The following is a 27,974-nucleotide window of genomic DNA, read 5'->3' as shown; positions in this document are numbered from 1 at the left end:
TGAGATCATGACCTGAGCCGAAGGCAGAGGCTTAACCCACTGAGCCACCCAGGCACCCCCTACCCTATATTTTTAATACACCTTTGACCAGGTGTCCCAGAATTCCCAACAGATAATGCTCAGTTGAAAAGGAGCTCACAATCCAAAACTAAAAAGCATGCCCACAGGGGGGAAAAAAAATTGACCATGGACAAAACAGAGTAGACACTATAGAAGAGCAGGAATTAAACCCATGTGAGTTTTAAATAACAAACCTGTGAGATACACTATAAATTTAAAATGATTATAGGCATAAAAGAGAGATGTTTCACATGGACCTAAGCCCACCTGGCGATCCAGCAAATATCAGGCCTTTTCATAAACACTGAGGGCCTCCAACAGTTAGCAGGGCAGGCTATGTGTTCCCCTTGCACCCCTTTCATACCAGCAGGCATAGCACAAGGAAACCAGACTTTACTAGCCAATCCCACCAAACCAACAACTGTTCACTGATGAGAATCACAGACACAAAAAGAAGCTCCAGAGCAACTAGACCCACAGCCTGTGGGAATATGAATGGTACAACTCTGAGGGGGAAATGGCATTAGCTAACACAGTTAGACATCAGAGTATCTAATCGAGCATTTTCAGTCCCATGTCATACTCAAGAGACTGTCTTGATCATGGCAAGATTCACATACATGAATGCTTCTAAAAGAATGGTTCATAATTACAAAAAAAAAAAAACAATCTGAAAGCAATCCAAATGCCTATTCAAAAGTGAAAGAGTAGAAAAGTAACAATACAGGGGAATGTTCTACGGCAATGAAAACTGACTAAAGTCAGTGCAACAACTTGGATAAATCGGGCTAATAATGGGGGATTGAGAAAAGCAAGGCTCAGAAGGAAAACCACATACAGAACCAGATGCCAAGGAAGGATGACATTCAGGACAGTATATACGGGGACAGGAGGCAGAGGAATGGAAGGGAGAGAAGCATGGGCAGAGGTAAGTTGTCGGCAGGGTTTCAGACTTTCATGAGTTCTCAGGAATACATTCTATTAAAAATAGGAATGAAGAAGCAGGTCATGCAAAACCAAATGGTGATACTGTGTCATGAATTAAGGATTATGATCAATCCACTTCTCTGTGACCACCACAACCGGTAAAGAAGTGGGGCTATGTGACAAACAGGCAATTCACAGAAGCAAAAGCCCAAAAGGCCAATAGATATGTGAGAAGATATTCAACCTCACTGCAGTCAGGGAAATGCAGTACTAAAGCTAGAAACAATAATAAATCACTTTACAGCCAACAGATGGGTGAAAACTCAAATGTTCAATAGAACCAAGTACTGGAGAAGACGCAGAGCCATGAGATCAATGATACACTGTAGGGGGAATGCAAACTGTCTGCCATGTCAAGCAATGTGGCACTGTCTAGTAAAGCTGGAGATAAGCCTGGGGTTGAAGACGCTCACAAACTATAACCCAGCAATTACACACTTACTTATGTCCCCAGAGAAATTTACAGGACAGGTATGAGAATGTCCACAGCAGCGCTATTTACAATAATGAAAATCGGGAAACATTCCAAAAATATCTGACAACAAAAGAACAGACTTATAATGTAGAATAATCAGCAATGGGATACTATATACATCAGTTTTCTTAAAAAGAACTAGAGCTATGTATCAAGGGGAATAAATCTCAGATAACCTGGCTGTTATTTCTCTCAAGGTACAGGAGAACATATAGTTTGCTATTATTTTCATAAAGTTTTAAAAATGACGCATATTCTATTGCTCATAAACTCATACACACATAATAAAAGTATAAAAACATGGATGGCATGATATACCCCAAATTCAGGATAGTAGTTACTCCTAGAAAGGGAGAAAGAGACATAAGACAGGGAGGCGTGTATAGGAATCTTCAATTCCCAGTGATGTTTATTTTTCATATTAAAAAAATTTTTGGACATGTTTCCTTCAAACATTAAGATCTGATAAAGCTAGGTTTGAGTACTTATATATTTATTATATTATTTATATATTATGTATGTTATAATATTTCCTACAAAAGACACACAGGACAAGACTGAAACCTGATAAAATGTATCTGAAAGAAGACAGGAGGAAAGTAACTATATGCCACTTTAGTACTGGCTACCAAATGGTTCAAATAAATAAAAAGCTTTATTTTATTCTTCCTTTGGCCTAGAACCCAGCACAGGGCCCAACTTGTAAGACGTGCTCAAATAAGCATTTGTGGAATAAAGACAAGTAGGTAGAAAAAAGTCAAATTCTTAACCTAGTCATCTCTGGATGTTTTCAAAAGCCTTTAATCATGTCTCTGAATGTTTGTAAGCATGAGTTACAACTACTGATACACTGGACTGTCTCTTAAATTGAAAACATACTTTCTACCAGATAGCCAACCTATTTTTAAAAACAGCATCACTATGTGTTGTGGACTGAGTCTTATCTGTGTCTCCCTAAAATTCATATGGTGAAGCCCGAACCCCCCAGTGTGATGGAGTTTGGAGATGGGTTCTTTGGGCAGTAACCCAAAGAGGGTGGAGCCCCATGATGGCATCAGTGCCGTTGTAAGATGACCAGAGATCTCCTCCCGACACTATGTCAGGACACAGCAAAAAGGTGTGCACACCACGAAGAAGGCTCACACCACGAATAAATCCATTGGCACCTTGATCTTGGAATTCCCAGCCTCCAGAACTGTGAGATATAAATTCTGCTGTTTAAGCCGTGCAGACTATGAAATTTTGTTATAGCAGTCCAAGATGACTAAGACACTAGGATTAAAAACAAAACAAAAAACCTTTCTGCTCTTTATGCACACACCTTCATAAGTGGTAATAGAAAGCACCTGCTGTGAGCCCACAAAAGTCCCCGCCAAAGAGAGGGGATGAGACTTGCACCATCCAATTTGGATCCTGTCTCCCTGGACCAACAGGAATGCTCTGATTTTAAATGACTTCCACCATTGTTTTACACAGAACAAGTTTATTTTATTGGGGCAAGTCCTAACCAGGAAGGTCTGAGGTCTGGCACAGCTGTGGGACACAGGCAGGGCAGCTGATCTCTAGTTAGCTGACAAGAGTATCTAAAACATGACCCTGGTCCCAGGGACCAAAGGCTCTTTGGCTTCAGAATTCAGTGTCCCACTAATCAGGCATTTCTGCACCTCTCACTTAAAATATGTGGACCCTGGGGCCCAATGGACACTCCCCACTTACACAGAAATAGATACCTTGACAAAATAGTGCTTAGACTGTAATTATGCCCCGCTGAATTTAGGATTATAGTTAAACTGACTCCCTCAAGATGGACAGGAAAGCAGATAATGCTTCGAAAAAGAGCCTCTTCCCCAGCCCCCGTCCCAAAAGCAGTTGGAATAGCTAAGAGGGAAGTCCACCCTCCAAATGAGCAGCGACCATCTTGCCATCATTTTTCACTGACGTCCTTGGTCCAGTGAAAACGACACTGGTTGATGCCAACTGTCGCTGCTGTCACAAGAACTGAATGGACTTACGGCACCAGCATCACATTTATGGTTCTTTGATAAATATCACTGACCTTCTAATTTGGACCTACTTTTATTCCATGTGAGCGACTTTCTAGATGTTTTCAGCTTATCAACAATGAAGCATGAATCTGTCCCCAAGCATACAAGACTCTAGCTCTCCTCGTGTCACAGGAATCTACCAAAGCCCTTAGAATCGGAGTTCTCTACAAATATTTCATAATACTACTATCCTCATTTTTATCAACAAGAAAGACCTAGCATAGGGGCGCCTGGGTGGCTCAGTGGGTTAAGCCTCTGCTTTCGACTCAGGTCATGATCTCAGGGTCCTGGGATCGAGCCCCACATCGGGCTCTCTGCTCAGCAGGGAGCCTGCTTCCTCCTCTCTCTCTGCCTGCCTCTCTGCCTACTTGTGATCTTTCTCTCTGTCAAATAAATAAATAAAATATCTTTTAAAAAAAAAAAAAAAGACAGACCTAGCATAGTATCATTTACTGACAACACAGACTACTACTGCTGCTCAAATCATATTCGTAGAACATTGTGTAGGTTGGCACAGGTGATGTGCAGGGCACTACCCTTCCCAGCCCTGGGTGCTGATGCCCCCTCCCTTCCCGCCCCTGCCCTCACCCCCAAGCTTACAGACATATGGAAAAAGGGTGGCACTTTCAGAATTTTTCCTTCGTACTTTCATTTAACTTCAGAAGTACTTACTCTTTTAAAGGAAAAAAAAAAGAAAGCTATTATGTTGTCTATATGGAGTCCTGGGGGTATGTCTGGTTTGTGGATCCAGAGGGAAGGATGCCTAGACAGGAAGAGCTGATAAACTTTGGAGTACATTCTCATGATTTTTTTTTCATATCTGGGAACTACTTAGATTTCCAGACAAACTTAGTCCTGGTCTTTCCCTAAGCCCTCACTCCTGAACCTACTCGAGGGGCCCACTTCACAGCCTCCGTGCCCTTCTCTCTCGTGCTCTAAATCGCAGTCCTTCTCACCCCTCCAGACCTGATGCTCCACACGAACCCCAGCCACGCTGCTGCTGTGCCTCCACGGGGTACCTGACTTCTGCTAAGGTTACCATATTGGTATTTGTGGTATCAGGAGACCAGAGTCACGGCTGTTACTTGATATGCTGTGCACACACGCTGATAGGAACTCAGTGGTCAGTGCTCACGGGACCAGGTAGCTCAGGTAAAGTGCCCAAAGGACAATAAGGCAATGGTCATGAGAACAGAGGCACTGCAGCATGAAGGCAGGAGGTTAGCGCTTCGCCCCTCTGGGGGGCAAATGCCTTCAAGAAGTGCAGAAGTGAGACCAAAATGAGGCTTTTCTCAGTCTAATCCCGTCAGACAAACTGCTGCTGAATCAGTCTTCCCAGTTCCAAAAGCTTCTCCTGCTCAGAATCCTGCCAGTCCACCCACTGCCTAACAAACAGAACCCAAAATTCCTTGGCTGATGTTCGCAGCCTTCCAGAGTTTGGCAAGAACACACACTCACTGTCCACCCGCCCCACCCTCTGCCGTCACCCCACTGCAGCTGAGAGAATGATTCATTTCTGCTTCACCACTCCATCGTCCCCCTCTGCAGAAGACGTGTGGCCTGTGCTGATTTCTAAATTAAACATACCATCCTCCACCAGCTCTGTTTAAACCTCGCCTTTACCTATTCAAATACAGACCCCTCACGGGGCCAAGTGCATCTCAAAGGCCGCGTAACAGAAGAAAAAATCCAGTACTACTTCTACCAGGAAATCGCACCCGGTCCTCCGGGGTCGCGCCTGTCTTCTCGAGGCCTACAGCACCTCACATGTGTTACAGCCCTGATCTTCTAGCTTCCATCTTGCTTATTGGCTGGGGAGATAAAAAGAGTGACTGAGAGACATTCTTCAGCATAAGGACTGAGCATTCTGGGCCCCTTCAGAATGGGTAAGGGAGTGCTTCCAGAACAAAGGAGTGGCTCCCCATGTATCACAGGCTGCCAGGAAGTTAAGACATTAAAAAATGCATCCACTACACTGACTCAAAAGGGTGTGACCTTGATGAGGACAACAGTCACTAGGCAGAAAAGACGACAGTGGTCTGAGCTATGAAACAGCAGGAGGCAAATGAAATGAAGACTGAACACAGACTCGTGTGTACCCACTTCTCCTCCATCCATATCCCCAAATAACTTCAACAGGTCCAAGAGAGCAATTATTGCTGAATAATTTAAATCAGTGTTTTATATATAATTTATTTATATATATAAATATGAATTTTAATATGTTAAGATATATCAATATATATTATATATTATGTATATTTATTTTATATAGAATTTAAATTTGAATAATTTAAATCAATAAATTAAATCAGATACAAAAACCAATTTGTGCCATCCAGTATACATGACCTCCATTGTATCACCAAGAATTTAAGTTACCATTTTATCCTCAGTTATCCTTTGACATAGGAAAACTTTTCTCCTCCCACACTGCAAATGAAAATGTTTTTTTTTTTTTTCCCTCTTTTGCTCCTACAGATGGGAAAGTATCTAGGTTAAGGGACTGAATGAACAGGAAAGAAGAAGATACTCCCTACATGTTTTGAGTCACTACTTTTCTCTGCTATTTGTAAGAACTAGACTTCTATAACAAGGGAATCTTCCGTAGGGTCCTATACCTTACACTCCCCATTCCCAGGGAATGACTTGCGGTGTCACACAACTAAAATACTGGTATTGCCAGATCAACAAAACAAATATACTTAATGACACTGCCTGGTAACATTAATGCAAATCAGTTATCTGATATCCTGTCCCAGCCTGAGAGAGGCTTCCAGGCACTCCAGCTGCCTTGTCATAAGGCAGCTCCACAGAACAACCGACTTGCAGGCTCCATTTAAAACTTTCACAGCTCCCTAGGCAAGGGTCTCCTTCCGTGTGTCTTTAACCAGAAAAAGCAATCTTGCACTGGAAAGTTAACAAAACCAAGAGCTTGTAAGTGACCGACCTCAGAAAAATTCTTGTCAATAAACATGAACACACCAACCTCAGTTTTCCTACAGCCAGAAACAAGTTTATCCTGTAAAAGACATTCACGGGCTCAGTCTTTCACAACTAACTTGGGATATAAGAAACATGTATTCAGTGGTAAATTATGAAAATAGGGAGCGGTTTGCATACCTAAAGGATTAAGAAAATGAGTCTCATTTAAGAGTCATACAAATAATATATTATTTGTTAATTTAAAAAAAAGTCATTTATGAGTCAAACCTTGATAGTTACTTTTAAACCCACTGTAATACTGAAATCTCACAGAGGACGAAAATCCACAAGAATTGGCCAAAGTCATGGCTAATGACAGAGGAAAAACTATCTTCAACAGACTTCATACCGCATTTTACGAATAAAGATCTCAAATATGACAATGTGGCACCGGGAAGGGAGATGGGCTGGATGACTTTTCCAGAAGCATAAACTGCACTGGACGTGTGTCCTGGATACCAGGCACATACGTCCATTTCGGGGGTGTCCAAGGAATTCAAGGAGGTGCTTCAGATATCAAAAGCCCTATGTCTGCAAGACTCATGTTACAGATGGTACAGGCTGTTAATCTGAAGGTCATAACACAGCTTCCCCTGATGCCCAGCACTGTCGAGTCATCTTTCAAAAACAACGAGGAACCTCAAACAGTGAATGCTAAATCTGGGGCCAGAGAATACAGAGAAGCAAAATGGGGCACTGGATTACAGCCGCAGCAAATGATACAAAATAGCACAGGCCATCATTAGAAAACCGGGAAATCTCAGAAAGCAGAACTCCAGCAGTGCGATTTTATTTTGAGGTACACTCCTACTACCAAATGCATGAACTCTCATGCTTCCATCTTAAGGCTGAGGCATAAACGCTAGAGGAGCTCAACAAGTCAATATTCAAGAGTATTCTCTCCTTTTATCTTTGATGTTACTTTCTGAGTGTCATGCTTCTAATAACATTTTTATCTTCCCGTTAGAACATAATCCCCCATATACTGCAGTGCTGCCTGTAGTCTGTCATATTTAAAATGAGGAAATCTTTCCTGGGTCTTCTGAATCTTTAGAGACAGTGGAACTGGAAACAACTGAGGAATGCTCTCTAAACAGGAAGTCCTTACCCATACATTAACTTTCCAGAAGTTTCTTCTTTCCTGTTTGCAAACTGGTCTGGCCCCTCTGAGCAAGTTGTAACAGAGGCAGTAATGGGCACCTCAGACACAGGGCTGGCGTGCGGCATTCAGACACGGGCAGTGACTGAGCCAGTTACCACACAGGCTTTACAACAAAGCACAACAAAGCACCTTCACTTCATCTGACCCACTGTCTACACACACAGTTCTCTCAAAGCTGATTTCTCAGCTCTAATTCTTGCTGAGGTAAGGAAGACTTTTTTTTTTTTCTTTTTTGCTGACAACCATTCCACAACGTAGTATTCTGTAACTAGTAGCTGACTGGTCAGCTGCAAAGCTGACTCACAATAGCAGAACCCACTCCTGAAAATGTGCTAGTTTCATACTGGTGATAAAAATGCATAAACCACATGAAAAATGCCACGGGCACTCCAATATGTTCTACAACTGTCACCACAGACATAAAGAATCAGGTTCGTCATGGAAACTACACATAGCTAACCATCCCAATATTTGTTCTTTCAACCATACTGTGCGAATTATCAATAAAAACAGTTAAGGATTTTCATGGTCAAATATATCTGTGTCCACACTCCACACACCCACCACAGCTAAATTTAGTAATCCCAGTCTCGATGAGACATTCCCTCTACAGCAACGTGAAACAGGCTGCATTAGCAATAAAAGTGTTTTCTTTATTCCTGTGTTGCTTCACTGTATTGCACCTTTGTTGTCCAAGGTCAGAAGAGAAATACGAAGTGGTAAAAACTAGACTTAGTCCCTTAAAAAAAAAAAAAAATTTTTTTTCACTTATTCCACAGTACTTCCAAATCAGAACAAATCAACTCTCCGGATTTTTCAATTTAGAAATTCAAATTTAAAATAAATGCCTACAATTTGGCAATACATATCAAGAACTATACAATCTGGGGTACCTGGCTGGCTAAGTGGGTTAAAGCCTCTGCCTTCGGCTCGGATCATGATCTCAGGGTCCTGGGATCCAGCCCTGCATAGGGCTCCTCTCAGCGGAGAGCCTGCTTCCTCCTCTCTCTCTTTGCCTGCCTCACTGCCTACTTGTGATCTCTGTCAGTCAAATAAATAAAATCATTAAAAAAAAAAAAATGAACTATACAGTCTGACCCAGTTATTGTATTTCTAAGAATCTGACTTTTATGAAGGTACTGAGAGGTACACCATGATTTACTTATTTTGCTTTTATTCCTGATAGTAAAGAGCTGGAAAAGAATTGACATTTGTAACATCATGTAATTAATGAAATTGTGGTACATTTATGAGATGAAACACAATTACCCATTAATAGTATCTTCAGCACAATATTTAGTATACCAAAATACTCCTATGTTGTATTTTATTAATATGAAAGGGACTGTTATCATTTTTTCTTTCTTTCTTTCTTTCTTTCTTTTTTTTTTAAGGAGAACAAAAAAGTCAAACTATGAAAAAGCTTAGAGCCTTGGGAAGGAGCTACTTCCTGATATTAAAGCAGGTCCCACATTTTTTTAAAAATAGGTATATGTAACCTGAGTATCTCCAATATCTCGGGTGACCCTATGACCAGGCTTGCCAGGTCCAGGCCCAGTGAAAATATTAACTGTATCCAGTTTGATCAATAAGCTAAATGGTCACCACACCCTACCCTAGTGGTTTCCAGGTCCCTGGTAAGGTCACTAACAGTCATTCCCTAAGTCTGCAGGATCAATGGCTCCTATGGCCAAGTGGCAGACCTGAGCCCTTTCTTTCTCTTTTCCCGCTCTCTGGAATTCCCAAAGGTGATAGGTGGAGGAGAAAGGGCCTACCTCCACTCCAAAGTCAGGCTGCTCTCTATGCCTCTGTCTCTCTAGGTTTCCTTAACCCACTCCACCGTCACCAGACCCCGTCTCAGAGGAGGACACTCCAGCAACACGACCCTAGGCATCTGCTCACCCAGCTATGCCTTAAGTTCTGTCACTAGCTGCATCCACTGTCATCTGTGATGTCCTACTCCATGGCTGCTGCCCTGCTTGGGTCACCCACAGGATGAGGCTGACCTGTCACTGACCTCAACTGTTTCCTTCTCTCTCTGCATGACAGGCAAGTGACTTCCCCTCCTCGAGTCCCTCTCTGTGGACTAGGCAAGGGGAATCCCACAAAAGAGCTGTGTGGTCCCTGCTGTGACACAGTTAATTCAGTCTGTTTTTCCCAGACAAGAATTCTGCCAAAGGCCCTTGAAGCCTCAGGAGGACAGAACCAGGAGAAACTGAGATGAGCACAGTATTGGCTCATCAGAAATACAAACGTTGCCCTCTTCATTTCAGGCCCGGCTTGCCTGAATCCTTCCTCAACAATGCTGGTATTCTGTTTCATTCTCAGGGGAGCTGCTGTCACTACCAGTCATCCGGCCTCACCCAAAATATGGGGGGTAACCAAACACTAAAGAGAGGGGACAGAAGAGAAAATCTGTCACTCAACTCCACACACCAGCATACTGAGCCTCAGCTCTGACCCAGACAGGCCCGACTCTACTGCTGAATACACATGCAGTCATGCAAAAACTGAGGGGAATAAATGAAAATATTACAGACATGATTTACAGGTAGTTCGCAGCTGAGTCCAACTTCTTATTATATATTTATGTTCCAAATTTGTTTTTTGGTTTTTCTTTTCTTTTTTTTTTTTTGTAAGTAATCTCTACACCCAACGTGGGCTCAAACCTACAACGCCAAGATCAAGACTTACATATTATACTGACTGAGTCAGCCAGGAGTCCCTTTTCCAAATTTAAAGTAATAAATTTATTTAATAAATTAATATAATTAATTATAAAATTAAGAAAATAGATTTAATTACTTTTTTAAGTGAGGGAGAGTGCCTGGGTGGTTCAGTGGATTAAGCATCTGCCTTCGGCTCAGGTCATAATCTCAGGGTCCTTCACTTATACTTCGACAAGGATATAAGAGTCCAGAGTAAATTACAGTGTGAAGGCTAAGAGATTTTCAAACGATATTCTCCCATTTAAATTTGAGGATAAGAGGAAATTATGTTGAGAGACAGGTGACCACCTGTGTAGACTCACAAAAAGCACAGACATTTAAAAATGGGGAAATTTTATAGACATGAAATATTACACAGACCTTCACTTTGAAAACAGCATAGACAATAATCTTCTTGGAAGAAAAGATAATTTGGGGTGCCTGGGTGGCTAGGTCATTCAGTGTCTTCCTTCGACTCAGGTCATGATCCCAGGGTCCTGAGATCAAGCCCCACACTGGGCTCCCTGTTCAGCAGGAAGCCTGTTTCTCTCTGCTTGTGTTCCCTCTCTCACTGTCTCTCTCTGTCAGATAAAGAAATAAAATCTTTAAAAATAAATAAATAAATAAAGGAGCCACTTAACTTGCTGAGCTTGATTCCTTAAAAAAAAAGGGGGGGGGGAGAAGATAAACAATTTAAACTCAGTTTAAAAATAACTGGGAAAAGCAGCCACCTCTCTGATTTCCCCTTTATGGCAATGTGACCACGACTCCCCAGGCTCTGGAGCTGAAGGAAATGTTGGGTCACCTTTGTATACTTCCTCTTTCTTACCTTCCAGATCTTTCTTTAAAATCCAATCCTAAAATAACTCGTCCGCTGGACACTGCACAACCCTCCAGCTTTTCTCCCATCTCCCTGTTACCCAGTAAACTGGGAAAGGAGTTGCCAACAATACTATCCTGATAAAATTCTCCTATGGCTTCTCACTACCCACGATCAAGCACCAGGTCCTTAGGCTGGCACTCCAGACCTCAGCAGGACTTTTACTTTGCACCCCCTCAGAACAAAGCATGCATGGGAACAGTGATCCCTGCAGCTGGCTGTAAGGGCTGCCCCAGCCACCACCTCTGCTTTAATAGAGCTCCGCCCGCAGCACTGTACTTGCTCCCCTACAGCCCTGGTTCTCAAGGGCAGTCCTGGGACCAGCAGCATCAACATCACCTGTGAACCTATTAGAAATGTAAATTATAGGGACCTACTGCAGACCTACTAAAACAGGAACTTCAGGGATGGGGCCCAACAGGTGACTGATAGTGTAAAATTGAGACCCACTGTCCCATAGAAATCCTCTAAAGCCACCATCCCCAGGTTACATTCATACTTTCCTCTTCTGCCCCTCAGTCACAGAACAGTCTCCTCCCCACCATCCAACTCCTCCATCCAACTCCTGGCCACCCTTCAAAGCACAGACCAAGTTCCTCTTCCACCATAAAATCTTTACTGATCTCTCTAATGTGTTCTTCCCTTTTGAATGCCAATGGAACCTATGGTCTCTACCACTCACTCAACCCCTATTAAAATGCAACAGAGCGGAAAGAGGACAACACCTCAGACTTCTAGGGTGGGAATTACAAACTTCATAAAATGTGCTGACTTGAGGCAAAAAGTAATGACATCCAGGAACCACGGGTTAAGAAGGATTCTGCAGCTAAACCCAGGTAGGAAAAGGACATTTCAACTAGCGACAGCCCTATGAGCAGTTTTCTTTGGAGAGTAGGGACAATGCCATAGCTTACTTACCACAAATGTCTCTTTCCTGCTCTAACGTTTTAACCCAAAAGGAAATAGAGGGAAAGGGCTCTTGAAGACCCAGAGACAAAACAGACTACAGGAAGCAGGACTTTCTGAGTACCATTTTCCCTGCAGGCAGGTCTCCAACATGTCTGAGAGAGCAGCCCAGGCCACAGCAGAAACAAGTTATGCTCTGCCCCAGGTTAAAGAGCTGTAGCACATTATAAACCCAATGCATATCGTGCTTTTTTTCCAGAATTCCATAGTTATATTCTACCAGGTGACATGAGGGACAAAAAGACCCATTTCCTGTCAAGAATGGTAACACCTGCCATAGGACAGAAAACACCCAACTTTTCTCTGTCTCAGAGTTTAGGAAATTCACACACACACACACACACACACACACACAAAATCATGTCTAAGCCAGACTCAGAGACTAGGGATCCATCAATTGCAAGTCATTTTGCTCTTCTTAGTGCCAATATTAACAGACCCCTCTAAGAGGATCTTCCCCATTGCAAACCTATGCAGTGTTTGAGCTGACATGTATCTCCACTCCACCTAAAGAGTAAGCAACTTGAGGACAGGAAGCAGGACTAACTTTGTTTCTCACATTATCTAGTTTAGTGCCACACACAGACTGTGATGAAAGGTAACCACACACGGGCTGGACCTACAAAACTCTTTTCTAGTTTTAGGGCTCCAATTTCTAAAGACACCTCCCCACATATATGAAACAGAATCTAGATTTTAGAAAGTTAGGTCATTAAAAACTCAACATTTATGGTACAATATAGGCTCCAGTGTATAACCTCATGGGTGTTACTCAAGGTAACAGGGTACACTCCTGCACTTCATATTACTATTTAGATATGCAAGCTGTCCCCACCAGAGGTAAAGACACAGTCAGAAATGACACATGCATGAATCACCCTGGAAGCCCAGGGTGATTCACAGATCTGCCTGACAGAATGGCTACAACTCCAAGCCTTGGGTTCAACATGAGGCCAAGTTTGAAAAACACACCCTAAGCAGACAACTCTATCTGGCCACACAGGCTGTCATTTAATTAGCACAGCAAGGCTACCAAACTTCTCCATGGTGAACAGACATAGATATGTAGATATCTATACATAGATATGTAGTTGAAACGCAGATCTGACACATCCATCTTGAAACAGCTTAACCTGAATATATACTCAAGTCCAAATGAAGAAAACCAATCATGACGGTGACCAGTGCCTCATAGTACTTTCTGCTGCCAGGTCAAGCCCAGCCAGAGTTTTTCTGGACTAGTCAGTGACGAATATAGCCAAGCACCTACCCCCAAAGCCTCCATGTGACTGCAGGCCACAAGGGAAGAGAGCAGACCTGTTCTCCCCCAGCACAGAACCTATCCTAAAGCTTTCAACATGCCCTGGCAAAAGTCCCCGACACTCTAGCAGGATCAAAATGAACCACTATATGTCATCTGAGCCTCCCAGAAGCTAAGGGAACAGTCTATGCTCCAGGGCAAGTCCCAGTGTATAAGCTTCTGATGCTGCCCTGTGAGCAGGGTAGCTGCCCCCTCTCAAACCTTATTTCAGCAGCCACAGAACTCCTGGTCAGCCTGGATTAAGCAACAATGCACAGGGATGCCAACGGGTCTGGAGACTTTCTTTTTCACAAATGTATCAAAAGTTCCAGAACAATAACTCCTAGTCTGTGTGCTGTCTGTGGAGGTATCACAGGTGGTATTTGAGGGGAGAAATAGGCTTCACATTGAATCAGAACAACCATTATAACCTCATAACATCTGCAAAAGGATAACTTTCTCATCAGTAGGTTATATCTGTTGCTCACTGGTAGGTCTACAGAAGGTACAGGTACCAGTTAATAAGCTGCTGTGCAGACACTAAGAATTAAGAAGGAACCATATTGTATAATACCATACCTTAGAAATCATCAAAAAGTTATACATCGGGATAATTGCAGAAGCAAACTTCTGAGTTCCTAGATTTGAATCTGGATTTCAGTACCAACATGTTCAACATACTTACCCTTTCTGTGCCTCAGTTTCCTAGGGTGCAAAATGGAGATGCTGTCATGGCGAGGACCGAGTAACTCATTGTTCGTCCTATCTGAGGATGATACCTGGTGCCCAGCAAGCACCCCACCATCAGCAACTGCCACGATCCTGGTGTGCTGCACCTAGTTTTTTTTTACTCCATAACCCTGAGCAAGAAGAATGAGAATCTCCAGGCTTCAGAGGAGAAAACTGAGGTTCAGTGGGAGGTACTGATCTATGATAATATAGTGAGCGACAGAGCAGAATTCAAATCCAGGTCAGCCTGACTGCAGAGCCTGTGCTCCTTCCATATTCCCACAGCCTTCTGAGTGAACCAAAAAAAGACAAAAGTCAAGGTGATTATTGTGCCAACAATAATCACCATACTCTGCCTGACCAGCCCTTGTTACACTACGTCAGCTGGGTCCCTGTGACAATGAGGTTTAGACCAGGACCTTGATGTAACTCTGGGAAAAAACCTGCACCATCACCGGCCCTCGGGCCAGCCCCGAGACAGCAGGCACGGCTTTCCTCCAGCAGCCTCCCATCTGCACAGCTTGGCCCTTGCAGAGAAGCCACCTCCATGAGACTGAGACAAACGTGAAGCAGCAAACAGCAGGAACCGTCTCAAGCCCCCTTTATTTCTGTATGGCTCCAGACTGGCCAGGAGGCAGGATGCAAGCTTTACACCTGGACTCCACAGGTGAAGATGTGGAGGGCCAGAAAGGCCCATCAAGGGGGAAGAAGCTATAGTGAAGTGTTAGCATGGAGGAGACACAGCGCAAATGCTGCTTGGCATCAACTCCGAGTCCCACAGAGCTCAGTCAACACCAAAAGGTTTATCTTATCTCTGCCTCTTCAAGCCCAAGGAAAAAAAAATTAAACACACATAGGAGCATGAGTAAAAGCATTATATGAAGGTTATACAATCTCCCACAACACACAGGCAGCAAGCTCTCTAACTCCCGGGTGGTCACCGTTCCACAAAATAAAGTCACAGGACATAAAGAGGGTTTAAAGGTTAAAACAAAAAAATTAAAGATGTTAGAGAATGGAGAGCACTGATGAGAGAAAAAGATAAGGAAAACTTTGATCTCACAATCATCCTTCTCACCCTCACCTGAAGCCATACCTGAAACCCTACAGACACAAGCCCAGGTCACGTGCACCACCTACGCTCTTACACACAAACCAAACCTGTCAAACAACATCAGATACCTACAGAAACAAATTCTTCCATGAACACTCCACCAGGAGCAAGAGTTCATGCTTACCTAGCCTGGGGACTGTAGAGTTTAGATGGAGAACTTGGGACAAATTAGGTCAGGGATGGACAATGCCACTGGGTATCAACCTGGTCTGCTCAGGGTCACATATGAGTTTTTAGTATGTGCTAAGATAATATTAGCGGTCAACACTTAGGGCTGGCCCGGGTGCCAGGCACTAGGCCTAAATGCCTTACATATGCTAATGTATTTCATTCTTACAACACCCCTATGAATGTGCTATTATCATGCCCATTTTATAGCCGAGGAAACTGTGGCTCTGGCTCTGAGAGGTTGGTAACCTGACCAAGATCACATAGCTTGCAGGGCAGGCCAAGGGGTGTATCCCCCAGGCAATCAGGTTCTCTTGTGTGCCTAACCTGATGCGCAGCTTCATAGGTGTCTTCAAAACATATTTCAGGCTATGCTCTGGAGTTGATCCAGGACTAAATGCCTGAGAAAAGGGAGTAACCCTTTAAACGAGCTTCAAGGAGCTCTAAAACGCATCTGCTTTAGAGCCATCCATTTTCTTTCTTGCTTCCATCTTTTCTTTCTTTCTTCCATCTTCTTTCTTCCTTGTGTTGATTCACATTCTGAAGACCTGAGGTGGAGAACCAAGAACACTCTTTCCCTCTCTGCCCCATAGGGATTCCCTAGCATTCCACTTTGATTTATGGCTTGTTTCAAGAGGGAGCGCATGCTTTCTAACAGACTGTTTTAAGCTTCACCCGTGAATCACTGTTTTTCAAGCCTTACTTATGACATCATGGCAACGCTGAACACCACATCCTACAAAACATTACAATGTTGGTTTATGTTATAACTCAGAATGTAACATTTGGACATATGTTTTGGGGTTGATGCCGAACACAAACTCAAAAACATAACACTGCTTCCCAAGCTGTCACTGGGCAGCTGGAATCCTCAAATATGAAGCTTTCCACTGCCCCTCTTTGTTACACTGGCTAACATTCCAGGGATGTTTATATTAGTCAGCCCAAAAGCCACTTTCCATCCAATAAATATGATTTCTCTTCCCAAGTGGTGTATGGGATACAGCAAAATTCCAATTGTGGTAAATTGAGTGAAATTATGATAAAGCTTCATACAGTGTTTAAATGAAAAAAATGATAGCTTGAACACACATATGAACATTCATGAGAATACGGTCATGCTCACCCACAGTAAATAAGCGCATTTTGGAAGGGAAGAATATTATTTTAAATATTTTCAAAGAATCCTGTCTCGATAACATATTTTAACTCTTTTTTTTTAAGATATTTATTTATTTATTTATTTATTTATTTATTTTTTTATTTGAAAGAGAGAGAGACACAGTAAGAGAAGGAACACAAGCAGGGGGAGTGGGAGAGGGAAAATCGGGCTTCCTGCCCAGCAGGGAGCCCAATACACGGCTGGATCTCGGGACCCTGGGATCATGACCTGAGCCAAAGGCAGATACTTACTTAATAACTGAGCCACCCAGGCACCACTTAACTGTTTCTTAATATAAAGAAGAATATCCCTTCCACCAACCAAAAAAGAACACTAAAGTGAAATGCAGAAGACATTTATTCAGATACTTTGTACTTAAAGTGTTCTTTTTGCCACTTAACCCCAGTATGCAGGACTTCTGTCAAAACCCTCTCCTAGTAGATTTCAAGAGTTCCACCTAACCCCCTGTATATTGCACTTGGAATTCTAATCAGTTCCGCCCACCCAATGACTCAAACTGAAATATTAAGATATGAACAGCTGCACTCATCTACCACACCAAGAATAGCTTTCAGGAAACCAAGCTCCAGTTGGAAAACGACACTTAGTACATGTTCTCAACTTGAGAGAACACTGGGGGGAAACTTCTCAATAGTTAATAATGAAAAGGCCCATAAAAGATTTGTAAGTAACACTTATACATAGTGTCTCCCAAAAGTTAACAAGTGAAATGATTTTGTGACCTATTATACCCTAGGATTTTGAACTCATGTGCATTTACTTGGAATTACCTGGATGATACACCCTGGCTAATGCCTTGTCAGACATGATCCTTCAACAGAATATTCTCAGAGGAATTACCACTCATTCACCATGAGGCACAGGCCACATGGTACGGGTCTGAACACAAACAGTAAGTCATTCCAAGCCTGCGCCCGTTTTCCTTTCACATGACTTCCTCACTCGTCTATCGCAGCCTGCCTTAAACCTCTGGTCTGTGTGTGGAAATGCGGTTGTGGTGGGGAGAGGGTATTGATAAGCGAAGGAAGGGGAGGGACGATGGGGAAGAACAGGTCTAAATAACATAAACCATGACATCTGAACAGTGTCAAGTGGCTGAAACATGCTCTTGGCAGTTGGAAATGCCGAAAGAATCAAGGGAGAGAGGAAGTCAAAGCACATGGCTGTTCTCAGGAGAAGCCTGATACTCCTGCCAACGGGAAGGGAAAGGCCCACGGACTTTCAAACTCGAGATGATGTCCTGGTGGATGCGGAGCTGAAGAAGAGAGAACGTCCCGAAAGAGAGCATAGGAGCCTCGAAGCAAATCACTCAATTTGGCTGCATGAGTGGGGGGTAAAGAAAATGCGAAGCCTCTGGAAAGAGACATCTAGATATTCACGGCACCACTCACCAGTGTTTACTTTTACACTTGGCTAGAACACAAAGAAAACAAGATTCCATCCCACCTCTAGCATGGAGTAGGTTAACAATGAGTATGCACTAAGCTCGTACTCAGGCCCGACCTTTGTGTATTTCATTTAATCCTCACGACAATACAATATTTGAGCATATATTATGTCCATTGCTCGTATGGGCTGATGAATTGTGTCCCTCAAAATTCATGTGTTGTAGTCTTACTTGCCAATACTTCAGAATGTGATTATACATGGTTAGACATAAGGTCTTTTATTTTTTAAAACATTTATTTAGGGCGCCTGGGTGGCTCAGTGGGTTAAGCCGCTGCCTTCGGCTTGGGTCATGATCTTGGGGTCCTGGGATCGAGTCCCGCATCGGGCTCTCTGCTCAGCAGGGAGCCTGTTTCCCTCTCTCTCTCTCTCTCTCTGCCTGCCTCTCCATCTACTTGTGATTTCTCTCTGTCAAAATAAATACATAAAATCTTTATAAAAAAAAAAAAAAAACATTTATTTATTTATTTATTTATTTATTGACACAGAGAGAGAGAGAGATCACAAGTAGGCAGAGAGACAGGTGGCGGGGTCGGAGGGAGCACGCTCCCTGCTGAGCAGAGAGCCCGATGCAGGGCTCAATCCCAGGACCCTGAGATCATGACCTAAGCCAAAGGCAGAGGCTTAACCCACTGAACCACCCAGGCCCCCCAGAGATAGGGTCTTTTTAAAAAGTAATTCACTTAAAATGAGGTCCCTCAGGTGGGCCTCAATCCAATCTGACGAGTGTCCTTATTAGAGAAGATCAGGACAGAGAGACATGCACAAAGGAAGACCACGTGAAGACACACGGAGAAGGCAGCCATCTCAGCCCAGAAACAAGGCATCAGGGAACACCGTGCAGATACTTAATCTCCAGCTTCTAGTCTCCGGACCTGTGAGAAAATAAATTCATGTTGTTTCAGCCACCCAATCTGTGACACTTTACTATGCCAACCCGAACAAATTACCGTAACTGCTGTAACAGAAAAAGACACTGAGGCCCAGAGAAGATAACTTGAACCGAGGTCACATGGTTAGTTAGAATTTGAATCTAGGTCAAAACACATACTACTCTCTACAAGTTGAATACATAGCCTGGCACAAAATAAGTGCTCAATAAATACCAACCACTCTTTATTTACACCAAATGACTATAAACTGGAATGCGGGATCCCCACATAAAGCCATAATATACTGCAATAAGGTTAGTTCCTAAGTGCTGTGATAGACAAATGCTACTGTAGCAGTGATTCAGTGCTTGGGGTTAAGTCCAGAACTGGGATAAATGCCCCAATTACATGACTGATGAAGCAGCACAGGTGAGATGGATAATGACCTGGCCCACGGTGGTGATGGTGACGGGCTAGGGAGGAAGAGCTCCCCTACGAATGCACACTACATCTCCGTGATCAAAGGGGACAGATTCATCACACTCTTTTGTCCCTGCTTTCCTTGGGCTCTTTTGTTATCCGGAATATGTGCATAAACAGTGGGAGGACTTTTCAATACTCCTCTTTTTAATCATTAGTCCAAAGCTCTATTGCATATTCCATGGTTAGAGAAGGCAGCCCTCACTTCAGCCTCCTCTCTGAAACTCCACAACACATTTCATAATCCCAACCACTGGTTTTTAAACTGGGATACCAAAGAAAAACAGATTTCCTGATAGCATCCTGCAGTTTCTTATATGAAATGATCAGGAAATAGGGCATTCAACCAAGAGGGGGGAAAAAATCACAAATAGATTCTCAATTTTCAAACAATTAGAAGACAGTAAGTATGTGACATTAAAGCTGTACTGAATGTCATCTTGGATGACTCAAAAGAATTTTGTGGATCCTCAGGGTAATCATTCCAAGTATTAATCATCGCTGTAGAAAGAATCTCTTAATATATGGAAATTCCACGGTAGCAGAATGTTAGCTAATAGGGAATTTGAGATGTACATAAGCACTGTGACTCCTATTGATGCATAGTTTATTTTTAATGTCCATATTATGAAGAAGACAATACAGAACAGAGACATATAAGAACCTAGATGTCTATAAAATTTATATTTCTTTTTTTATTTTATTTTATTTTTACATTTATTTTCTGATTAGGGGTTTACTTTTAAGTTTAAAATTATGGGCCAGGATAGGTAACTTTCATTTTTCTTTCCTTCCTCAAGAATGTTTACTGAGTAACTTCCCTGAAGACCAGAACTACTGTACTATACATGAAACAGCCTCATCACTGAAACAGATTGGTGCTACCTGAAGAATATGGATATAGAGATCACCACTGTGCTATTCATCCTTTCCCTCATTTTTAAGTAGTTAAGTATTTAAATCAAAACTTTCAAAAACAGCAAAGGTGATATAAAACTCTTACAATTTCTAGAGTCTCTATCATTCATTTATACTTAGTATTTGGCAAAAACAGGTTTTTGAAAAAAATGAAAATTTTTGGCAGAGAAGATTCTTAGAATGAACAATTTTATTATGAGGATATGCTAAAGTCTCTTCTGAGAAAATTAAGTAAAATTCACTAAATTTAAAGCATCGATGACTTTTTCTTAATTAAGCAGACAGCTGTGACAGGAAGGAGGAACTGGCAAATAAGTCACTAACAAATCTTCACACTGACATTAACAGTGGATTCTTTAGGATTATTTGGCAATAGGTTTGCAGTATTTCCAGACACTCAAAAACCCCTTCTATGTTCTTCTCCTCGGGAAGTGTTTCACAATATAATAAAGCAATATAAGCACTACCGCGCTCAGGTCCATGATTCATTCAGCTTGAGATTAGGCTAGCAACTGTAGGTGGCAATAATAGGGGGGTGGGGGGAAGGGTTGCACAGGAGCGAAAGCCCAGAGAAGAAAAAGCTGCCACCCAGAGGAAAATCACATTGGTGGGAAAGGAATTCCCACCAAAATTATGAGCCTCTCAAGGGCAGGAGCCATAATCTAACTGTTCCCGAATATTTGGCAGCTAGGGTACCAGCCAATTAGAGATGTTTATTCAGGGTCGGATACGTGATCTAAATCAAATAAATATTTGAAAATCATCCCCCCAAAAATCAGTAAACTATTAAGAAGGAATAATCCATTAGAGTATGATTTTCATCCCTGAAGACTTAGGTAGTAATGCCCTAATATACATAATATCCTTCATCATTTCTATAACCAAAATCTTTCCTCCATCATACATAAATGCTCTAATTTATCTGTCCTGTTCTTTAAGAACCATTCCCTTGATCATTCAAATATGGTATTCCCTAATTCTCCACCCCATCAATTATTATTTTCAAATTTGCAATTTATTCCAGGGAAAGGACTTCGGTTGAGCAAAAGGCATGGGTTAGTGCAAGAAAACTGTAAAAGTTTTCTGTTCTGTTTTCAACATGATTCTCAATAATCTTTTCATGAATTCTGCCTTTTTATAAGAGTAAATATGACCATTTTTTTGTTTAAAGATTTTATTTATTAAGAGAGAGTGCACACAAGCAGGGGAAGAAGGAGAGAGGATCTCAAGCAGACTGCCCACTGAGCGTGGAGCCCAATGCAGGGCTCAACGTCATGACCCTGAGATCATGACCTGAGCCAAAATCAAGAGTCGGACACTTACCAACTGAGCCACCCAGGAGCCCAGCAAATATGGCCATTTTTAAAAAAATTTTTTTTAATTTATTTATTTGACACAGAGAGAGAGATAACAAGTAGGCAGAGAGTCAGGCAGAGAGAGATAGAGAGAGAAGCAGGCTCCCCACTGAGCAAAGAGCCTGATGCGGGGCTCGATCCCAGGACACTGAGATCATGACCTGAGCCCGAGGCAGCGGCTTAATCCACTGAGCCACTCAGGCGCCCCAAATATGGCCATTTTTAAAAGATACTGTCTACGCAGCCATCTCAGAATGCCTTTCAAAATTCTAACTCTAGATCTTCAGGGAAACTGAGTTCTCACTCAGAGTGCCAACATAAATCTTTCCACATGGGTTTTCTGAGAGCAAAATCTGTAGCTCACACACATTAAGGCTTCACTTGTATTTCATGCAGCCAACTTTGACAACAGTAAGTGAAGTTAATATTTCACAATATTTATCTCTGAGAAGCTAAAGGGTGTTTTGAGAAAAGAAATCCTGGTTAAATAAACTTAAGAATTGGTGGGTTTAAGCAAAGTGAAACAGATTTCTTTATGGCCAGAATTCTTTTACTGTAATCACGTGTGTAGTGTATCTCCAGGACAGGATAGAACATGTCATGTGTTACAGGAGGACTCAGTCTTCTGAGACTGTTTTCATGGAGCTTCTATCAGAAATGGGATTCCCCAAAAACACACTGGGGATTGCTGGATTAAATCCTATCTTGTGTTTTACTTCAGGAGACCCAACAACAATAGACAACCCAATACTCTGCAGCCTGTCTGGAGGGCAGATGGATGTGGCACATTGAAATACACGTATACACATACACACTTGCCCCCATTCCAAAGTGTACTTAATGATAGCATCATGATACGGACATACTTTGACTGTGGCTTATGCAAACTTCATTCAAAAATATTTGCTAAACCGATGCTGAATTACACCTTGTGAAGTGCCGGGGCTAACAATTAAAAGAAGAGAAACTGTCATGAACACGCATATTTCTCCACTTCCCCAAAATGTACATGACATCAGGATTATCCCTAGTCGATTCTAAGTGTTAACTTAGAGTCTGTGAATACCTACAGGGGTTATAATCTGACTTCACAGCATTTAAGTGCCCTAAATTAATAAGCAAGATTATATGTATCTGTGCATTTTTGTGGAAAGACAGCTCTTGCTTGTACTCAATACTCAAAGGTTTCTGTGCCCTAAAATATATTTTTTTAAAATACTCCCGATGAACAGTCTTCCAGCATTATTCTGGTAATATTTCCAACACAAAACAACTGCATTTGTCAAATCAAGATCACCAAAAACACTGCAAGTTGTCCTGATTAAAATATTTCCGGTAAGTCCTGACAATGTTATTAGAATCTGAGCACAAACAAAAGTGACACTTGCCATTTTTCTTCCTAGTCTGATGGGCTGGTATCTGGTGAGTCTGCAGAATTTATATAAATGTGTTACCAACAAAGCATTCTAGAATGTTATTTAAAAATAACCTATAGGTCCTCAGGATATTGATCATATCAAAGCTGCTAACGGGTGCCTCAGTGGCCCAGATGGTTAAGCGTCTGCCTTCGGCTCAGGTCATAATCTCAGGGTCCTGGGATGAGGTCCCACATCAGGCTCCCTGCTCAGTGGGAAGTCTGTGTCTCTCTCCCCCTCTGCCTCCCCTCTGCTCATGCTCACTCTCTCTGTATCTCTGTTTCAAATGAATAAATAAAATTATTTAAAAAATTTTTTAAATAAAATATAAATATAAAAGCCTCCTAACAAACATTTGCTGGATTAATTTATTCCAGATTTAGAGGTTTTTTAGCTCCAGTGTCACTATTTTATTACTGCAGGGGGCCGATGGGAAAGGAGACCGGACTTCCCAAGTCACCTCTCATAAAACAACCACTTCAGATACAGTTAAGAACAGCGATCCTCTCTGTGTTGTTTACTGACCTGGCTTGCTCAGGACTAGCTGAGGCCAAGCTCTCCAAACTCAAGTCTCTCCAAAAGTAAAAATGCAAAACATAAGCTCCATAAAGTGGTACAGCCGTCCCTCTACTTTCCAACTCCCTGCCATTACTCCTTCACCAAAACCAACGCTGTCAATGTCCCGAATATACCTTCTATTCTGCCACCCTGTGTTCTTCTGAGTCCTACACATTACTCAGTCAGTTGCTCATGTCCCACTTCACATGAAATCTGTCCAACCCCAGTCAGTACCCAGTAATATTATTATCCAGTAATCTATACCAACACAGTGTTTCTCAAAGGGCAGCCCAAGAAACTGCCTCATACTCCAGAGAGAATGTGAGTGGAGATCAGGAAAACACATTTTTATTTTTCTTATTTTTTAAAGATTTTATTTATTTGAAAGAAAGAGAGAGCATGAGCACGGATTGGGGAGGGGCAAAAGGAGAGGGAGAAGCAGACTCCCCGCTGAGCAGGGAGCCCGATGTGCGGCTCAATCCCAGGACTGTGGGATCATGACATGAGCAGAAGGCAGATGTTTAACCAACTGAGCCACCAAGGCGCCCCAGGAAACTACATTTTTAAAGAGCATCCTAGGTGAGTCTGACTCTCACTAAGGTTCAATAATCACTCCCTATGTAAGATTTAATTCACATCTATACCAGTTACTCTCAATCCTGGCTGCACATAAGAATCACCCGAGGAGCTCTCAAAACTACCAAAGCCCAGGCTTCATCCCAAAGCAAGCAGAATAAAATCACTCAATCATTTTATAAGGCACCAGCATTTTTCAAAAAAGTTTCCCATTTGATTCTAGTGCATAATGAGAACGGAGAAACACTGTTGTGTAATATGTATCTTGCAATGAATTTTATACATACTTATTATGGGTCTTTTGTTTTTATATTGTATCATTAGTTGGTTTACTCATTCTTATTTTCCTTCTGTTGGTGTCCTGTCACAGTTTATGTCTTACCTCAATTGTTAAAATCTGTTATCATTCATAATTCCCAGCAAATAGGGCAGAGAGTGTGTGAGTAGCAACAACCAATCTTGAATTAGTAACAATCTGCCCTTCTCCAGTCCACGTGGCCATGAAAAAATAAATCATTTCTTTGTTTGGCTATCTCACCAAACCCATCAACACTCATCTTCCTTTTCCTACACCCCACCAGACCAATCATTCTGTATCTGCCTCAACTAGTCCTGATGAAGTACATCAGTGCCAGGGGAAATGATTTACACATATATCAAACCACACTGCACCCATTAAATATCTTACAATTTTTTCAATTATATCTCAGTAAGATGAAAAAAAATAGCAACTGTAATCAGTAGGAGATAGTAACATATTAACTGGTATCATATTTACATTTCAAAAGGAGTAAGTTTCTGAAGCTGGATAATCTGCGGTTTCTGATCTAGGCGCGAGCATGAAAAGAGTCAAGAGAAAGAACAGAACACACTGCTGCTGCTCAGAACAGTAAAGCAAATCGTCCCTCATTCAATTCAATTCATTTAACTTTTTCTTTTTTTTCCTTTCTTGGTCCTAGCAAAGCCTTCTTAATATCACCCTGAAGGCTGATTAGCACCCATCAGAACAAAAGCTTAGGAAGAGTCCAGTACTGTGCAAGGTTAACTAGCCCACATACTACAAATGGCCAGATCTTCCAATTCAGACTGTTGGCTCCTACTAGGTTGCAGAATCCCATGCAATTATATTTTATAGTGGATAAATGTAAAGGCCTGATGTAATGGCTACATCCCCGATGAAGGCCTTCCTTCCACTCAGGAAAGACTTCTGCTCCTCTGGAGAGGAGGAGGAGCAAATCCAAACCCAAGTTTTTAATTAGAGAGGAACCACTATGTATTGCAACAAACTCATGTGGTTTGAATTGAATGCTGTTGCCACACCCATTCAGAAAATACCAAAGCAGCCACCTACAAATACAAAACACACATGAGACACACTTGGGGCCAGTGAAGAAATTATTTATAAGGCGGAAGCCCTAGAGAAGGCTTTGACAGTTTTAAACAACACTAGGCTGCTGTAAAGAGGGTTACATAACTTCATCAAATAAACCACCTCTCCGAAATAATCGCCCATAAATAGCTTCTTTCCAGCTCTCAGGTGGGGGCACTTCATGCCCAGGCTTTTGTGAAGGCACGTAATGCCCAGGCTTTTGTTCCCATCCACAGTGTCCAGCCAGAGGTCCCATCTCCCAGCCCTGAGTATCCCCTATCCCCTGCACAGCAGCAGGGTGCTTCTATCACCCCCAGAAGAGACTAACACAACCCCCCTTCAACACAACCCCCCGTGACCTAAGGAAACTGGTCACGAATGAGAACATCTCTTTGTCTAGTCCTGTACTACCAATTGATGAACAGGCCCTCTCAAGTCAGCAAATTAGTAGGTCTTTTTCTTACAAGATTTGTTTGCCTTTCTAAGTTATTTAAGATGAAAGAGACAGAACAGGAGACTTTCAGGGGGAGAACTTGGGGGAAAATAAGAAAGTCTTAAAAGGAACCCAGTCTGGAAAAAAGAGAAAGAGAGAGAAGATATGAATGAATTAGGGTCGGGAGGAAGTACAGCCATCCGAAACAAGAGGGGCAATGGGAGGAGTCAAAAAGAGCAAATGCTAAAATCAACAACAAAGAACCTCAGGGTTTCTCTGACACACTGAGTCTCTCAGAAGGCCAAGGATGGACCAGGGGGACAAAGAGACAAACCCTTTATGTGAAAGGACTAGCCTGAGCCTCAAGCGAGCTGGATTCTACCCCTGACCCTACCAAGTAAAAAAGCTTGTGAATCTGGACAAGCTATTAATAAGCTCTTCAGATCATCATACTGTCATCTGTAAAATTTTGTGTCAACTGCACAGGTACTAGGATCTGACAGAATTCCCTCCTCCTCTGTTTTTTGTGAAAAATAAGGAGCTAAAACCATCGCACTGGTAGCGGGAAGCTTAACAAATGCATTCAACAGATATCTAAACACCTGCCACACACTGGATATTTTAAGTCAGGCAAAAGACGCTGCCACAAAGCTTACATTCCGAGAAAAGCAGACATTAAGACAGATATACAAAAATATAAAAGATATCAGGTGATAAGGGCTGTGGCATGTCATAGGCAGGTAAGGGGGAGAAAGAACGAGGAAGGGGTGCCAAATTAAACGTTGTGGTCAGAAACGCCTCACCTTGAAACGTGGTAAAGTGCAGAAGCATGTTACACATTATCAGCCACAAAAAAAAAAAAAAAACAAAAAACAAAAAACAAAACAAAACAAAAAAACCCAAAACCACAAAAAACCTGTAGCCCACAGAGTCCAGGGCTTCTTTTCAGGATGAAAAAAGTGTTCTAAAACTGATCGTGGAGGTGGCTACACCTATATGTGAACTTGTTTTAATATGTACACTTAAATTGTACACTTTTTTTTTTAAGATTTTATTTATTTATTTGATAGGCAGAGATCACAAGTAGGCAGAGAGGCAGGCAGAGAGAGAGGAGGAAGCAGGCTCCCCGCTGAGCAGAGAGCCCGATTCGGGGCTCGATCCCAGAACCCTGGGATCATGACCTGAGCCGAAGGCAGAGGCTTTAACCCACTGAGCCACCCAGATGCCCCTAAATCGTACACTTTAAATGAGGGACTTATATGGTGTATAAATTGGATCTCAATAAAGTGGTTAAAAAATATCAAGCACAAAGTATTAGCCAAAGGCTTTAGCATATGTAACTGCACATCTTTTTTTTTTTTTTTAACAGATTTTTTAAATGTTTTTTATTTGAAAGAGGGAGCATGAGCACAAGCAGAGGGAGAAGCAGAATCCCTATTGAGCAAGGAACCCAGTGAGAGACTCGATCCCATGACCCTGGGATCATGACCTGAGCAAAAGGCAGATGCTTAACCAACTGAGCCACCCAGGTGCCCCTGCACTACATTCTTTATAAAGTGAGATAGAAAACAGCTCCTCCCCATATAGAAATGATTATAAAATGCAAAGCAAGCTAAGGCACGTGTACTAGTTACACACATAACTAAATAATTGTGCCTTCCCCTCAATCAGCCCACCCTTCCTCTTCCAGGCCCCAGTGAGATGGCAGTCTTGGACAAACCTGTTCTGTATCACAGGTTACAGCTGGCTGGACAGGGGCAGGCACCAGATCCAAGAGCAGACAACCGACA

The 27,974-nt window shown here is 42.2% G+C and overlaps 1 protein-coding gene and 1 long non-coding RNA gene across 2 annotated transcripts in view; both read right to left on the bottom strand.

Annotated features, from left to right (window-relative positions):
* The window catches only part of ARHGAP10 (Rho GTPase activating protein 10), a 319,494-nt gene that overhangs the window by 265,100 nt on the left and 26,420 nt on the right, over nt 1-27,974 (bottom strand). The window lies entirely within an intron of this gene.
* Nucleotides 23-27,278, bottom strand: LOC116582858. The gene is made up of 3 exons (XR_004282537.1): nt 25,626-27,278; nt 12,892-12,897; nt 23-59 (listed from the first exon to the last, which is right to left on the bottom strand). It is a non-coding gene; the product is annotated as an uncharacterized LOC116582858 (long non-coding RNA).

Source organism: Mustela erminea, chromosome 2 (assembly GCF_009829155.1).
Source record: "Mustela erminea isolate mMusErm1 chromosome 2, mMusErm1.Pri, whole genome shotgun sequence".
NCBI classification, from domain to species: domain Eukaryota; kingdom Metazoa; phylum Chordata; class Mammalia; order Carnivora; family Mustelidae; genus Mustela; species Mustela erminea.
Note: the sequence above shows the minus strand (reverse complement) of the source record. Positions and strands in the feature narration are given on the sequence as shown.